This window comes from Pinus tabuliformis, chromosome 8 (assembly GCF_031772625.1).
Source record: "Pinus tabuliformis cultivar Carrire ecotype Pingquan chromosome 8, CPIR1, whole genome shotgun sequence".
NCBI lineage: Eukaryota > Viridiplantae > Streptophyta > Pinopsida > Pinales > Pinaceae > Pinus > Pinus tabuliformis.
In genome coordinates this window covers 853,855,006-853,872,144 of record NC_142294.1, presented here as the reverse complement: position 1 = coordinate 853,872,144, position 17,139 = coordinate 853,855,006, and the positions used below count along the sequence as shown (strand labels likewise).

The window sequence follows — 17,139 nt, the reverse complement described above, 5'->3', positions numbered from 1 at the left end:
TGCGTAGGCAAATTTGAGTCTGTAATTGATTGAAGAATTAATGAGAATTGTATTGTGTCTCATTTCCTATTTTATGCATTGAAGTATATTGGGCATGCATTGTAAGTTTATTATTTATTTGTTGTGCGAACTTCTAAGAATATGTTGAATAAGTAAATAGAAGATAAAGTATTTGTTCACACGAAGATAACTAATTGTTATAAGAAGATAAGTAATATCTGCATTGTAACTTGGGAAAATAGTGTAAATCGTTACTCTGACAGTGTGAAGGCTCGATAGCCTCTGGTTAGAGTTTCACGAAGGTGAATACAACACGGCACGAAGGCCTCGTAGGTCAAGAAAATGCGCAAAGCAACCTACACAAAGGTATTCACAGTTGGACTAAATCGACCCCTTAGACATCTCAAGGGTGCAAAAACTTGGTTCCAGCATCCCCCCATATTACTTCACGTGAGACTTCAGTTCGCGCTCTGTGTGCTATTGTCGAAAGGGCCAATAGTACAGGGATTTGTTTGGATAAATAACTCTAAACCTGGCTCAGGCCCCCTCAAGCAAACAAATGGTTCTATTGCCAGGATGGGAATCTTCATAGAGATGTTTGATGTCGTACCATTTGAATCCAACTATGAAGGAAATTGAAGATTGGTTGGATAGGAGAATCCATGAGTTTGCAGCATAGGAGAACAAGAATCCATGACTATCAAAAGAAGAGTGGTTAGACTGCTACCTGTACACAGAAATCCACAAAATTTTCTTCGCATCTTTCCCTACTGAGTTGTACTAGTGGATCGCGAGGCTAGTAGATAGCCAATGAAGGTGGAAACTCGACAATCCTATTGTGTGGACCCCAGAGTTGGGGCACAGATTGGAAGCATCTGAGGATAAGATTGCATGAATTTTTGACCACTGGCTCAGTTGGATTATAGGAGGATTCGTTACTAAGTTCGCGATAGATACTTTAGTCAACTATAGTAAGGCAGCGCAATGCTTTCTCAATGGACCACGAGGTAAGTACATAAAGTCTCTGAATACTTGCATTAAAATGTTATTGCGTAAAAAAAAGGTTATGCAATTACCTTGATGACCGAAGCTACGCGAAGTGGAAAAACCTACAGAAATGAAGGGAGTAAGGGACCAAAGAATAGCCCTTGCATTTCAACTCTATGACAGGATGAGGAAGAGCTCGTGAAGGTCTCACTAAGGAGTGTAATAAATTTGATAAGGTAGAGGATTCCGCATGTACCACTCCCACCCACACCACTAATAGCTTCACCACCTTCATCCCCATCTTCGCTTGTGCCACCTCTGCCACCATCGCGAGTCAATATGGAAAGCATGATAAAGTTGCCTGTGTTCAAGGGAGTAGGAAATGAAGATCGAGACCAGTTTTGGTTCGTGATAAGGGTTGTATGGGAAGTGCAGGGAGTCATAGATGATAATATAAGGAAAGCGATGCTAGTCAGCACTTTACAGGACCATGCATTGACCTGGTATATTAAGCATTCTAATGACAATCCGAATGTGGGGATCATGGATATCCAAATTGCGCTGAACAGAGAATTTAGCAGGCCGAAGTGAGAGGCATAGTCTATCATTGGATTTGAAGAGATCACAATGCTACTATGCGAGACTCCTTGGGAGTTGGATCAGAGACAGAAGTGCATAATTTGTGAATCTAATATGACTCTCATAGATGGACAACACCGCGAATGGTTTGTAGCATTGCTAACGCTGCATTTGAGGAAACTGCTATCACAACAAAGGTTAACAACTCAGGCAAAGGCCGTGGATATCATGATGAGGCTGCATGATACCCTAATATAGGATCACAACTTGGGATTTTAGCACATCCACGTGCTATTGAAAAACTTATGCCTTGAGATGCAGAGTCTGAAAGAGGACAATATAGCTCAACTGGAAATGCATGAAGATGTATGATGTGTAAAATGCAACGGTTAGGGATATGACAAGGACAACTGCCCAGTGTTCGTGAATTACCTCGTGGGACGAGGGTCGATGCCGTTAAGACCAGAGGCATAAGCAAGAACTAGCGTGGTGCTTGCTTTGTGGTGTGCGATTTGTCAAATAGGAGGGAAGCATGCTACGGACAACTACCATTTGTTATAGAAGTACACATAGAATTCACAACAGTTGTTGTGTAACTTTTATAGATCAGTTGGACACGATGAGTCCACTTGTAGAAGCTATGAGGTGATGATGGATAGGACTCCCACCTATAGAGTTCAGGCTAAAACGCGGCCCCTTAACCAAAACACAGGAGCGGCATGAACTAGATTTCAGGGGCACGGACAAGGCTAATGTGGAGGAGGACCTGGAAGAGGTTGTAGATAACTAATATGTTACAATTGCAAAGAGCTAGGACATTATGCCCTTGATTGTATGAATCCAATGCGTCCATCATATTTGTATTATACCTTGTTTGATCATGATACGGAGGATTGTCCCACACTGATAGCTAGGTTGCCTGACAAGGGAGCGCTGCAACCTCCCCCTACTCAAAACCTGTAGATGATGAGGTCTGAGCTGCGCGAGGAAGACCCAAATGTGAACACTGTGCTCCGAAGTGGAATTATGACAGGAGATGATAAATGAAAATAGCCTGAAGATAGTACCTGGGTTCATGAGGCTCTAACGAAAGAACCAGAGTTTGATTTGGATCACGCTACAGAAACCTTCATGGAAGCTAGGAAGAACTTCACTGATGCCTCCACTTCAAGAAGCAAAGATAGATCGGAGCCAGAAATTGACCCATCTATGCTTATGAAGTTCCTAGAAACATGCATGAAGCTACTACGTGACAGTAAGGCTATAAACGGATTGCAAGAACTGATTAACAGATGCACTGAGACAACACTAGGAGAGTTGCGCATAGTCCAGAGGATTTGCAAGCATGCGATGAGTGTAATTCCCTACTTAATCTTATCATGAAAATTTTACTAGTGTTCAAATTACCTTAAAATATTGACTTATAATTATCAAGAAATTTTGGTACATACCTACATTGGTGAAACTGTAATTTTATTATTGATATAAATTTTGTTATTCTTGCCAACTTACCTCCTCAAATTTAAATTTTTATAGGATATGGTCTCCTTCCACTTATTCCAATTTAAATATTCATATGTCATCCCCAAAATGTTCTCTTAGATTTAGTTGGGAGAAGACAAGGTCCTCTCCAATTAATTATCAAAGTATATATTCATATCTCATCCCCAAATGTCCTCTCATATTTACTTGGGCGAAGACATGGTCCTCTCTAAGTAATTACCAAATTATATATTCATATCTCATCCCCAAATGTCCTCTCATATTTACTTGGGAGAATACATGGTCCTCTCCAATTAATTACCAAATTATATATTCATATCTCATCCCTAAATGTCCTCTCATATCTACTTGGGAGAAAACATGGTCCTCTCCAATGAATTACCAAATTATATATTCATATATCATCCCCAAAATCTCTTCTCATATTTACTTGCAAGAAGACATGGTACTCTGCAATTAATTTCAAAATTATATATTCATATCTCATCCCCAAAATGTCCTCTCAGATTTACTTGGGATAAGACATGGTCCTCTCCAATTAATTACCAAATTATATATTCAGATCTCATCCCAAAAATGTCCTCTCGTATTTACTTGGGAGAAGATAAATCAAATGTAATGATGAGGGGGTAGTTATGACATTAATGCGAGGTGGTTGAGGTGGAGAAGAGAAGGGGACATAAAAAGGGAAGGATAAGGAGAGGAGAGGGGGATCCTTGGTCTTGCTTTTGGTTTTGGTTTGATTGTGGTTTTGGAGTTTTTTTTTCAGAGTAAGGTGGGGAAAGGGAGAAGGGAGAGAAGGAGAGTATTGTTTATCTTGGACACACTACATCTACTTGGGCTTGGGCTCGGAGGGCTAGGGAACTTATGGAGGTTTCCTGGGCTAGGAAATACTTCCTAGTTGGCTGGGAGGTAGACCCCGTCAGTGGGCAATAGGAACATCCCCACAGAATCAGGAGCTCTAGGACATCTCAACCAGGCTATCGGAACATGTATTCCTCTATTTATAGATTACTCATGTAAGTTCTTGAAATGAAATTCTCACCATTTAATTGTAGGAAATAAATTTTAATGGTAAATCATCATCGATTAAATGTTTACTTAGAAATAAATTATTTCCCGTTTTTGTGTATTTGAAATTAGAGAATTTAGTTTTCTTAGAGGACCCTAGGAAGGAGCCTCAAACATGGTATCAGAAGAAGTTATGATCCTACAAAATATGTGGGTTATATGCCCACCAAGATTCTGTTATGTCACTTTGATGTACTACCTATACATAGTTCACATTCATTAACATGGCTTCAGCACGTCAGTTTCTAAGGCATAAAAAACCATTAATTTAACATTATACCCTTCATCTGCTTGTGGAAGATAATAGTAAAAGTAGTAGTATAAAAAAAAACAAGAAAAGAAACAAAACTTTTGACAAGCATTCTGTACACTCAATTTATCAATCAAATCTGTAATATTTCCATCTCCATATGTAAATGAAAACCCAAAGGTGGTAGGAAGATAATTCTAGCCTTGTAACAGAACTATCTTGAACTCGAACTCAATGTTCCAGATACTTTGAATAACATTACCCGAATAACATTACCAGAAGACTCTTGCAAGTTCCTATGTTTAACAACCTCTGATTCTAAATTGACAATATAAGCATTCAAAGAATCCTTTAGTTCATTATCTTCACTAATTGACACAGAATCACAGAATCAGTATAAATAGACTCACACGTTAGTTGAAACCCTACAACAGGGTTGACATTCTCAGATACCTAATTTAAAGAATAATCTGACTTCTCTGTCGTGCCATTGTCTTTTCTTCCAGAATTCTCCAATGGGTCGTTGCTTGCAAGATCCTCAACTTTCACCTCTTCTCTGGCAACATCATTACTCGGAGAGGGAGGCTAAGGAGAAGAACCCATTTCCAGTTTATCCAGACTGAGCTCTTGGTCCTCATTGTCATCATTTACTAATCCTTTTGCATCTCCATCATTGAGGTTTTTACATTTTTTTTCATCATCATCATCGTTCCTATTGGGGTTTTGGTTTTCCTGAAACATATCAGTCTCCTGATTGCCATCGGGATTTTTACCGTTAACAGAACAACCACCATTGTTGTCTTTCATACCAAAATCCATCTGCTGACTGTTATCGGAATTCACATTTTCACTGTCATTGCGGAAGATTCTTTGAGCCTTCTAACCAAATCATTGTTCACACCCTTAGTTATTATGCTTTGCCTCTTGAGTTCGTCTTTCAGTTCTATAACCGTCCACTGCTCCAGAGGGCGACTCCTCAAGCCTGTTAATGACGTGGTCATTTTGTTAAAACCCCTTTAAAGAAAACAATCCCTAGAAATAACAAACCCCGGAATGGGATAAATAAGTAAATACCCTACAAACCCTAAACTGCGAATGAAAGAATAATACCCAGAAACAGGTAACAATCCGAGTTGGAATCTGAACAAGTTCTCAGAATATTCACCTCGGATAAGTAAAGAAATATTGTAAAAACCCTAGTTCGAGAACAAAAACTTAATTTTAGCGACAACAATTCATCTACAAAGAACACTAAGATTATATTTCTTTTTGCTTTTCTAAACAAAAACCATAATAAAAGTGTCGTTAACCAGCCGATTCCATGAGAAATTTAGAACAAATTCACAGCACCTAAAAATTGCGCGCAGTGTATTTTTCACAAAACAGAGCTTAAATCCTTAAGAGAACCGTCCAGATGAAGGGGTAGATAAAGGGATCTACGGGGATTATTCTTTGAATTTCCCGTATTCTCAAATTCGAGAGTCCAAATGGAAGAAAATGGTATCCATCGATAGAGGCTAAAATGGGCTATGCAACCTAGATGATGACCTAGTAATTTAAATACTTCAGGCAAGAGATGTACAGTGTGTAAGTTGCATAACACGTGTCTGTTTGATGATTTCCCTGCAAATGTTTTGCTTCCGCTTCTCCCATCCCCCTTACTAGCAGTCTCATAGATATCAAACCCTCCTCTATCCTCTATTTCAAACTCCCCCGATTTAATATTAATTCAACCATCGCTTTTTATATCTGCAATAAAAAGAAATGCCCCTTTCTTTTTGCTTTTGCCGTTGTGCCTTCAAGTAGATATCAATGGCCCAATATAATCCATCATTCACAACACGTGAATAATCTGGCAAAAGTTCTGCAATTGCTATAAACTTTTATTATTGCAGTCTGAGATGGAGAACCCAGACCATCAGATTCATACCAAGAATGGGAATCCATGTGATCTTGATTGTCATCTTGTTGACAAACGTTCACCAGTATCTGATGAACTATTTCAACATCAAAAAGTGTGTCTCCAGTACGCAAGAATTATGGTATGAGAAGATCATCGAGAATTGCAAAATCCAGTTGTAAGCCAATCCTTCTCCCAAGACCAAGTCTGCAAGTGACAATTGTGTCAAGTATTACTACAGACTGCAACAAACCAAAACGAAAACTTATGGGCACTTTATTCTTCTCTGAAGGTAAAAGGCTAACAATAGTATCCACAAGTATTCTTTGTTCATGCTCCATAGCGGCAACAATATTATCTTTGACCTTCTGGTTGCATTCCATACACTTTGCTTCTTGCTCAATCCTTTCAGAGAATGTTGTGTATAATGCATAAGCGATGCCCCAATGCTCTCATGTCGCACACCTCTAGATTTCATTATTGTTATATCTCTCTGATACAAGCCAATAGGAAGGACAGATAGATCTTCAGCCCATCAATCACTAGAAACCTTTGGTTGGCCATTATTATGAAGCCGACCCAAACTATTGTAGTCTAACCATGAAAAACTTGATTCAATTTTCTCCCTGTAATCCTTTGAAGAAATTGCATCAATACATTTGCTGACAATTTTTAACTCTAGAGAGGAAGCAGATTATCATTATTTTGTAACACTTCCAAAGATTTTTCAAGACTTTTGGCTCACAATTTCTTCCATATATACTTCAGTTCACGAGACAAGATTCTCTTCAGCATATTCTTTAGTCATTTCAAGGTATTTGGCTACACAACAAAGGGGAGCCACATTTGATGTGGTGATCTCAATCTCTGTGCACCGCTAGGTAAACTAGGAAACTACAGCTTAGAAACATCTAAATCTCTGCCATTTGGCACTTGCAATGTGTAAGATTCTTATGTCCGCAAGGTGTAAGGTCAAATTTATTCGCACCAGAGCTGTAACTTCCAGGTGTAACTTAATCTCTATAATGTAGGTGCTAACTTCATGGATCTCGGGAATAGTGATGAGTGGCTTATCAATATCCCTCTGTATATGTGCCTTTATTATATCAAAAGGGTCTTGTGCAATGGCAACCAAATAGAAGTCTTTATCAGTTGTTACTCAAAATAATTAAACATGTCAAAGTTTTATCCCATATTACAATGGGAGACGTCAACATCATAGTTATCATCACATAGAGTTATTTTTATTTTTTTCAATAAACTGACCTCCACATCTTCCCACCATGAATGCGTTTTAAGTTGTATCACTCTTCCCTCATGTGTGTATTAAGCATGAAACCAAAGACAAGGTTCTTCATTAATTCTTTTAAGTCTTAGTTTTCTAAGTTGTTATCAAACTTGTCATAAACCAAATAATTAATAATTAATAAAATTGTTAACCAAGAATTGGGAATTTTTTAAAAATATTAGAGTAAATAAAGTAGGGTATAAGGTTATATATATATATATATATATATATTTATTTATTTATTTATTTATTGATGGGAATGTAGAGTTTTTGAGTAAAAAAAAAAAAAACCACCCAACCCCATCGCATTGCACAAAACATATTTCTCTTTTCTCTTAGTAGATTTTATTACATTAATGTTGTCAGATGTGAATAACAATAAATTGGTATGTTAGAATCACTTACAATATACAATATTATTATCTTCAAGCATGATGCACTAGCCATTCCATATACATCAATTGGATAATATACAACTAACAATAATGTCAATATTGAGTTGATTGAGACAGGTAGGCATTCACTTCGAAAACTAATCTAACGTTCTTGATGGAATTTAAAAAGGGTACCTAGTTATAATAATGTGATTAAAGATGGTAAGTTAATGTTTATATGAATTCTCAAAATTCATAAGATCAATTTAGGATGATTGTTTAGGGATATCAAAAGATATTTGAGGGTGGCTAGCAGTGCATGGTAGCACTTGCTTAGATAGAAATGGGGGAGGATTTAGTAGACGTGCGGTTATCTTCTCAATATTAGAAATTGTCATTTAGAAGCATAACAAATGGAAAACTTGCACCTATGATTATGAAAAACATGTGTGAGCCGAGTAAGAATTGACCAGGCCCTAAGTTGTGATAATAAGTCTTACGTATCATATAGATATTGAATAATTCAAATTGGTGAGGACGTGAAGAAATCAAGGTCAAGTAGAGTCATCACAAGGACCTCCCAAAAATAACCTATTACCTTCACCGTAGTTGACTCTCATCTTGTGTTCCCTAGAAGCAATTAATGAGACCTTAAAAGGGCGCCAAACAATTGAAGTGGAAGTTGAGTACCCTACATAAGGGTTAGGAAATGTCAAGGGATCAAGAGAATCTGATAGAGGAGCTCCAAGCAAGGACATTACTAGGGAGCTCTAAAACATTAAGCTCCCAAAGTTTGCTGGAGGTTGTGCCAGCGAACATGTAGAAACCTGGTTAGAAGGAATAAGAAGATGCTTCACACTAAGGTATTATAATTCCAATTCAAAAGCTAAAACAACAATATTCAAACTTAGAGATAGAGCTCTAAATTGGTGGGGTAACTTAGAGCATCAACTACACCTCACTCCAGAGACAGTTACTTGGGGGTTATTTGAGGAGAGATTCATGAAAAGTACCTACCAGCATATTATGAAGAACAACAGGTAGGAACATTCCATGCCTTAGTACAGGGAAATAGTATGATAGAAGAATATGAGATTAGATTCATGGAATTGGTCAAGTATGTCTCTTACATGGATACTAACCAGTGCCAATTGGATCGTTTCATTTATGGATTGAACCCTAAGATTAGGGCAATGGTGTAGATGTGGAAACCATCCTCAGTTGCAGAAGCTATGGAACATGCTCATTATGTTGAAGAACACATAGACTTAAAGGGTGGAAAGAAAATCATTTTTCCACAACAACCAAGGATTATGGGGAAGGCCCTTGCTCCTTCCCTAGGGAAGGAAGTTTGAGGCCACCACCATAAGGAAATAGAGTTGTACCCAGAGCACTAACAGTGGGGATTTCAATGGTTACTAGTGCAGCTTCACCCGCAACTTCTAGGGTGCGTGAAAATCAACGTAATACGCGAGGAGAAACAAGTAGGGGCAGGGGTCCGAAGGGAAGGAACTCTTTCCAAAGAACTCCCCAACATTGTATTCAAGGTCTACCATGCATCACTTGTTGGGGATGTGGGGGACCTCATTACCACTGTGACTACCCTATGTTACAAGCTGGTAACAACTATAGAGAAGGAAAAACACCAATGGGAGGGACAAGTAGCCACGACCGAATCTGTGTAGCAGTTGATAACCAACAAGATGAACACTAGTTTACCATGGTAGAAACATCAGGTATTATTCTAGTGCTACAGATAGTTTCATTTCACTAGTTGCATTAGAAAAATGTGGGTTGGTAGCCTATGAGCATGATGACTTTAAGCAAGTTGAGATGGCTTCTGGGAGAAAACAAGCCTTAGGACCTACTGTTGACTATTGTCACGTAAACGTCGGGGTTTGTATGACTAATTTGAAGGCATACGTCACAGAATTGGGGACCTATGATCTAATTATTGGAATGGACTGGCCAGAAGCTCATCGAACTTTCGTAGATTGTTTCAAGAAGAAGGTGATTTATTTAGATGATGAAGGTAGGCCAATTGATATTTTTGGAATCAAGAGAGGAGTGTCGCTACGATTCATATCTATGATGAAGGTAAAATGTTATCTCTAACAAGGTTGCAAGCTATTTATGGTTCACGCTGTAAGTGACCAGAAAGGACCCTCCCTAGATCAACACCCAATTTTGTCATAATTGAAGGATGCATTTCCTAAGGAATTACATGGATTACCTCCTGTAAGGGAGATTGATTTCACAATAGACCTAAAACCTGGTGCAAAACCAATATCTAAGACACCCTATAGTATGAAAACTCCAGAACTTTGTGAGTTGCAGATGCAGTTAAAAGAGCTATTGGACTTGAGATTTATCAGACCTACTATTTCACCTTCGGGTGCACCAGTGATTTTTGTCAAGAAGAAGGATGGTTCCTTACAACTATGCAAAGATTATAGGGACTTCAATAGAGCCACAATAAAGAATATGTACACAATACCTCGAATAGATGACCTGTTTTATCAGATGAAAGGAGCAACAGTTTTCTCAAATATCGATCTATGATCTCGATACCACCAATTGAGGATTAAGGAAGAAGACATCTCAAAAACTGTATTACGAACTCGGTTTAGCCACTATGAGTTCGTAGTTGTTCCATTTGGTTTGACCAATGCACCAATGGTATTCATGAGCATCATGAATGGTGTGTTCATGAAGTATTTGGACCAATTGGTGCAAGTCTTTCTTAATGACATTCTTATGTATTCCAAGAATGAAAAAGAGTATGAAAAGCACTTAAGGGTTGTATTGACTTGCTTAAGGGAAAATAAATCGTATGGAAAATTGTCGAAATGTTCCTTCTTTCAGAAGAAAATTCATTACCTTGGGCACATCATTTCACGAGAAGGGATTTTAGTTGACCCGGAAAAGGTGAAGGCCATAATGGATTGGCTAGTACTGAAAAATGCTCATGAGGTATGTAGTTTTATGGGGCTAGCAGGGTATTACCGCATGTTTGTGGAAGGTTTTTCAAGGATTTCAAAACCCATCACCACATTACAACGAAATGGGGTCAGGTATGAATGGGCATATGAAATGTGACATTGCATTGAGAGAACTAAAGAGGTTACTAACTAGTGCACTGATCGTTCGAGTACCGCACATGGGAAAAGACTTCACTATTTGCACTGATGCTTCAACGTGAGGATTGGGTGTAGTACTCATGCAGGAAGGCAGCGTAATATCTTATGCATCTAAAAAATTGAAGAAACATGAAGATTTTTATGCTACCCATGACATAGAATTAGCAGCAATGATGTTAGCCTTGAAACTATGGAGACACTACCTCGTTGGGAGAAGATTTGAGTTAACAATAGATCATCAAAGCCTGAAGGATTTCTTCACTCAAAGGGATTTGAATGCTTGACAAAGGCGGTGGAGTGAATTCATGAGTGAGTATGATTTTGAGATCTCATACATCAAGCGAAAGGAGAATGTGGTGGATGATGCACTAAGCAGGAGACCGCGAACCTTCTCCCTAGTAGCCTTAAAGGTAAATTTGAGGGAACGTGTTTTGGAGAAACTCTTTGAAAATGGTTGCTATTGAAAGGTTATCCCAGCACTCCAGAGTGGGAAGTAGATAAAACCAAAGTTTGAGGGATATGTCCTTGAACCAGATGGACTATTGAGATTTCAAGGGAGAATGTACATACCTAAGGAAGCTGGTATAAGAAATAGCATCCTCGAAGAGTCACATAGAGAATTCTATTATGCATAACCTCGAGTAAAGAAGATTTATGCGGACACGAAAAAACTCTTCTTTTGGATAGGAATGAAGCATGACATATTCTAGTTTGTTGCCAAATGTCTTGAATGTCAGCAAGTGAAGGCTGATCATCACCATCCAACAGGACTCCTACAACCACATGACATCCCTATGTCTAAATGGGAGGTAATTTCCATGGATTTTGTTGTAGGTTTTCCACTCACATCACAGAGGCACAATGTTATATTGGTTATAGTTGATAAATTGACCAAACGTGCCCATTTCATTCTAGTAAGAGACAATTACAATGTTACTAATGTGGCACAAGTTTTTATAATTGAAGTTATTCGACTATACAGGTTACGCACAAAGATCATTTTTGATAGAGACTCTCGATTTACATCTAGGTTTTGGACAAGCTTGCAGTCAACACTAGGGACTCAATTGTACTTGAGCACTGCATATCATCCAAAAATAGATGGGTAGACTGAAAGAGTAAATTAGGTTATGGAAAACATGCTTAGGATGTAAGTCATAGATAATCAGACTGAGTGGGAAAGGTACTTACCATTGGTAGAGTTTTCCTATAATAACAATTACCATAGTTCAATCGAGATGCCTCCGTATCAAGCTCTATATGGAATTCCATGTAGGACACCGTTGAGCTGGGAAAAATTTGAGGACTGAGTAATAGTTGGGCCAGAACTAGTTCAAGAAATGGAGGAACAGGTAAAGCAGATTCTACAAAGGTTAAAAGAAGCACAAGATAGACAGAAGAGATATGTTGATTCACGTAATCCGTAGTTATGAAGTAGGGGACCAAGTTTTTATTCGTATCTGACACAAAAAAATCACCATTCAGTTTGGGAAAGGGATGAAGTTGTCACCTCGGTTCGTAGGACCTTTTAGGATGAAGGAAAAGATTGGACTAGTTTCCCATCGTCTTGTACTGCTACCTCATTTGCATAAAAATCATGATGTTTTTCATGTATCTATTTCACGACATTATGTTTCTGATGAATCTCACAAACTGGATTGGAGGGAATTGCGGGTCTCGGACATGGGAACCATGGTGGCTGAACCATTATGCATACTGGATCATAGGATTCAATAGCTCATATGTCGCATGGTGGGACAAGTATAGCCCAGGATCTGATACTTGGGAGGATGCAGAGACTATACGTTGTGACTACCCATGACTTTTTGAGCATCTGTGATGCCCATTTTTGACATAGAAAGATACCTATGCTAAGGTTTTATTTTGCATTTCCATGTTATTTATTTATGAACATTATGTAATATTGATTCATTTAGTTGGACACATAAAGCTTCTTATATAAATCATCTGATGGATTTGGTATTGATGATGGAAATGTTTGATGTATGGCCTATGTATGACTCACTTGGTGATGAATTATCTAGTGCTTGACTTATTCGAATTATTGTTGTTTCATGTATGGCTCAAGTGGATATGATTTGTTTAATGAATGACTTAGTGAAATTATGATTTATTTCCAGTATAAACTACAAGATTGACATGTGGAAAGTAGAATTAATACATTCTATTTAAGATCACTTATCTATATATATCGTATTGTTATATAAGTGCATGAAGGAGAGCTAACCTGCAGATTGGAGAGAACTATATGATAACCAAGATCTACACTTTCATTGGGGGAAGTTCGAGACATCTCATGGGGAAAGGTATAATTTACATTGTTCTATTAAATTTTCTATCTACTGGATATGCACTCTTATGACATGGGTAAAATGTAAGTGACATGTGACAAGACAAAGTAATTGGATTATTCGATGACAAGTATCCAACCAGCACTTAGTTTGTTCCATATTAGGTTGTTGACCATAGTTGTGAGGAGGGGTGGAGGTATTTCCCACCGTGTAACCTCCAAACCTAGAATCATGGGAGGGCAGTGGTGGACACGCTACCCTAGACGTGTGATGACGATTTCGAGTTGCCTATTGGGGAATTTGGGTTGATATAGTCGATGCTTTCGCCATATTGATTTTATCAGCGGTTAGATTGGTATAACCAATGCCACCGTATATAGAAGCAAAGGATAGATAGGGTGGGAACGAAAGTAGGTCAGGGAGGATAGGAGGATATAGATTAGTTGGAGACTCCTGATGGAACACGGTGTCATTGTCTAACTTATCAAATTTTACTACTATAACTCTCTCTCTATTTTGTTATGCCTTATTGCCAAACTGCTTCGAACTCCTTGTATCTTTTACACTCTAAGTTTAGTACAAAGTTTTCTAAAGGAGTAGTGTATGTAATTCCCTACTTAATCTTATCATGAAATTTTACTAGTGTTTAAATCTCCTTAAAATATTGACTTACAATTATCAAGAAATATTGGTACATATCTGCATTGGTGAAACTGTAAATTTATTACTCATATAAATTTTGTTATTATTCCCAACTTACCTTCTAAAATTTAAATTTTGATAGGATATGCTCTCCTTCCATTTATTCCAATTTAAATATTCATATATCATCCCCAAAATGTCCTCCCATATTTACTTCGGAGAAGAGATGGTCCTCTCCAATTAATTACCAAAGTATATATTCATATCTCATCCCCAAATGTCCTATCATATTTACTCAAGAGAAGACTGGTCCTCTCCAATCAATTACCAAATTATATATTCATACTCATCCCCAAATTTCATCTCATATTTACTTGGGAAAAGACATGGTCCTCTCCAAATAATTACCAAATTATATATTCATATCTCATCCCCAAATGTCCTCTCATATCTACTTGGGAGAAGACATGGTCCTCTCCAATTAATTACCAAATTATATATTCATATCTCATCCCCAAAATGTCCTCTCAGATTTACTTGGGAGAAGACATGGTCCTCTCCAATTAATTACCAAATTATATATTCATATCTCATCCCCAAAATGTCCTCTCAGATTTACTTGGGAGAAGATAAGTCAAATATGAGGATGAGGGGGTAGTTATGACATTAATGAGAGGTTGTTGAGGTGGAGAAGAGAAGGGGGCATAAAAGGGGAAGGGTGAGGGGAGGAGAGGGGGATCCTTGGTCTTGCTTTTGGTTTTGGTTTGGTTGTGGTTTTGGAGTTTTTGTCTTGCGAGTAAGGTGGGGAAGGGAGAAGGGAGATAAGGAGAGTATTGTTTATCTTAGACACACTACATCTGGTTGTGCTTGGGCTCGGAGGGCTAGGGAACCTATTGAGGTTTCATGGGCTAGGAAATACTTCCTAGATGGCTCGGAGGTAAACCCAGATGGTGGGAAAGAGGAGCATCCGAGTAGGATCAAGAGCATAGGGTCATCTCAACTAGGCTATCAGAACAACTATTCCTCTATTTATAGATTACTCATATAAGTGATTAAAATGAAATGCTCACCATTTAATTGTAGCAAATAAATTTTAATGGTAAATTATCATTGATTAAATGATTAGTTAGAAATAATTTTTTTTTCATTTTTGTGTATTTTAAATTAGAGAATTTAGTTCTATTAGAGGACCCTAGGAAGGAGCCTCACAACGAGGACAGGAAGAGAAATGAGGTTGACCACGCAGATTGGAGAATATGAGATGGACCAAGTAATTCTGGACCTAGGATCAGACGCGAACATTCTGCCGAGGTAGATATGGGAGCGCATGGGAAGGCCTACGTTGCAATGGTCTCCTCTCCAGCTGCGAATGGCGAACCAGCAAAAGATCATACCTATTTGGAGATTGAAGGGAATCACCATGGATATTGAAGAGGCAATTGCACTAGCAAAATTTGAAGTGATAGATATTGTTGATGACAGCAATCCCTACCTTGCACTCTTAGGAATCAATTGGGCGACTAACATGAATGGCGTGATTAATTTGAAGAAGTGTAAGATGATTTCTGAGAAAGAGTCTCTATGTGTAGTCGTATCTTTGGACCCTACGGAAGGATCGTGCTACAAAAAACCGGTGCGCGACTATGAAAGTGACGATGGTTTGGACTACATCTACAAGATAACCACATGAGAGCACGACTGGGTAAATACCACTGTAGATGGACAGATCTCATGGGAGCATGAAAGCTCCTGTACATCAGATTCGGATGAAGAGATAGATCAATGGATGAACCTATTACATGAGGTAACCACGATGAACTATAACATGATGACAAGATTGTTGTGTTGGGTATCGTCGGAGGTGAGGGATCTACCTACTTATGATGGGTTAAGTTAGGTAGATGCTTTCTTTAACAAATTTGAAAGGGAGGTGTTGAAACAACAACATTTCGAGGCATTAAAATGGGTACTATGCACTACACCCATGAGGTGGTGGGGTGCGCACAAAGGAAGCTCTTAGGACTAGCACGAATGTAGGAGAATGATGTGCATGTGTTTTGGGAAGTCTCAAATGTAACTAACAAACAAGAATGGCAAATGGGATGCTCAGTGCACGCATCTGTCCAGGTGGGTACAGGCATATGGTAAACATCCTGCGTGGATGCACATGGACTTTGCGTTCGGGAACATGGTCAATAAGCATGTGTTGGCAAGGCAATTGTGCAAACGATCCCTCCAGTTGGAATGACAGGTTGGAAAGAATGAGTGTGCAGAAGGTTACCCACATAGAAGCCTTTAACGAAGTGTGCGAAGCACTGAATAGGGTATATAATGTGCAACGAACTGATTGGGACCTGCACATACCAAAATTTTTATGGGCTTATAGGAAAACATACAAGAAACTGATGGGATAGATGCTTTCTAGGCCAGCCTATGGAGCAAACGTTATAGTCCCAATAGGTCATATTATGCCTAGTCCGTGAATAGCAGCACCAACAGATATGAAGTTTCTCGAAGCCTTCGAACAAGGGATCACGGAACTGAACGAAGAAGAACATTTGGGACCTAATGAAGAAATCCAACAAGGTGATCTTAGACTCCAATAACCCATGAAAGAAAGAGTGCAACTAAGAGAGAAAAGTGCTCTGATGGAAGTGGAAGTCAAGAAGCCTGAGGTGGAAATAAGGAAGGATTTTCTCGGTAAAAAAACATTCGTGATAAAACATGATGCACATGAGTACACTAACAAATTTTGGGGCTGTCACCGAGAGTTGATCAGCTTGATGCCTTGGATTGGACTGTATATTACTAGAGGGATCATTTGTGATGGTGGGATATAGATGATGAAGTGCATGATGTAGACAGTAAAAATAAATGACAGATTTTTTCGAGGAAAAGTGATTGATAGTTGGTTGAAGCCATATATAGGTGGCCCGACCACCCAACTAGTTGTGGGAAGCATATTCTTAGCACTCCAGGCAGTTGAAAGGAAGCATGGGACTATAAAATACTATGCCCGAGAGTTGTGTTATATTAGGGCTACGTGTAGGAGCAAAGTGTCATGGGGTCGGCACTAGCACAATGATGGCTTCA

General features: G+C 38.6%; 1 pseudogene; it reads right to left on the bottom strand.

Moving 5' to 3' along the window:
- Positions 1-6,114: 6,114 nt before the first annotated feature.
- The window catches only part of LOC149238253 (BTB/POZ domain-containing protein At5g48800 pseudogene), a 43,241-nt pseudogene continuing 32,216 nt past the window's right edge, over positions 6,115-17,139 (bottom strand).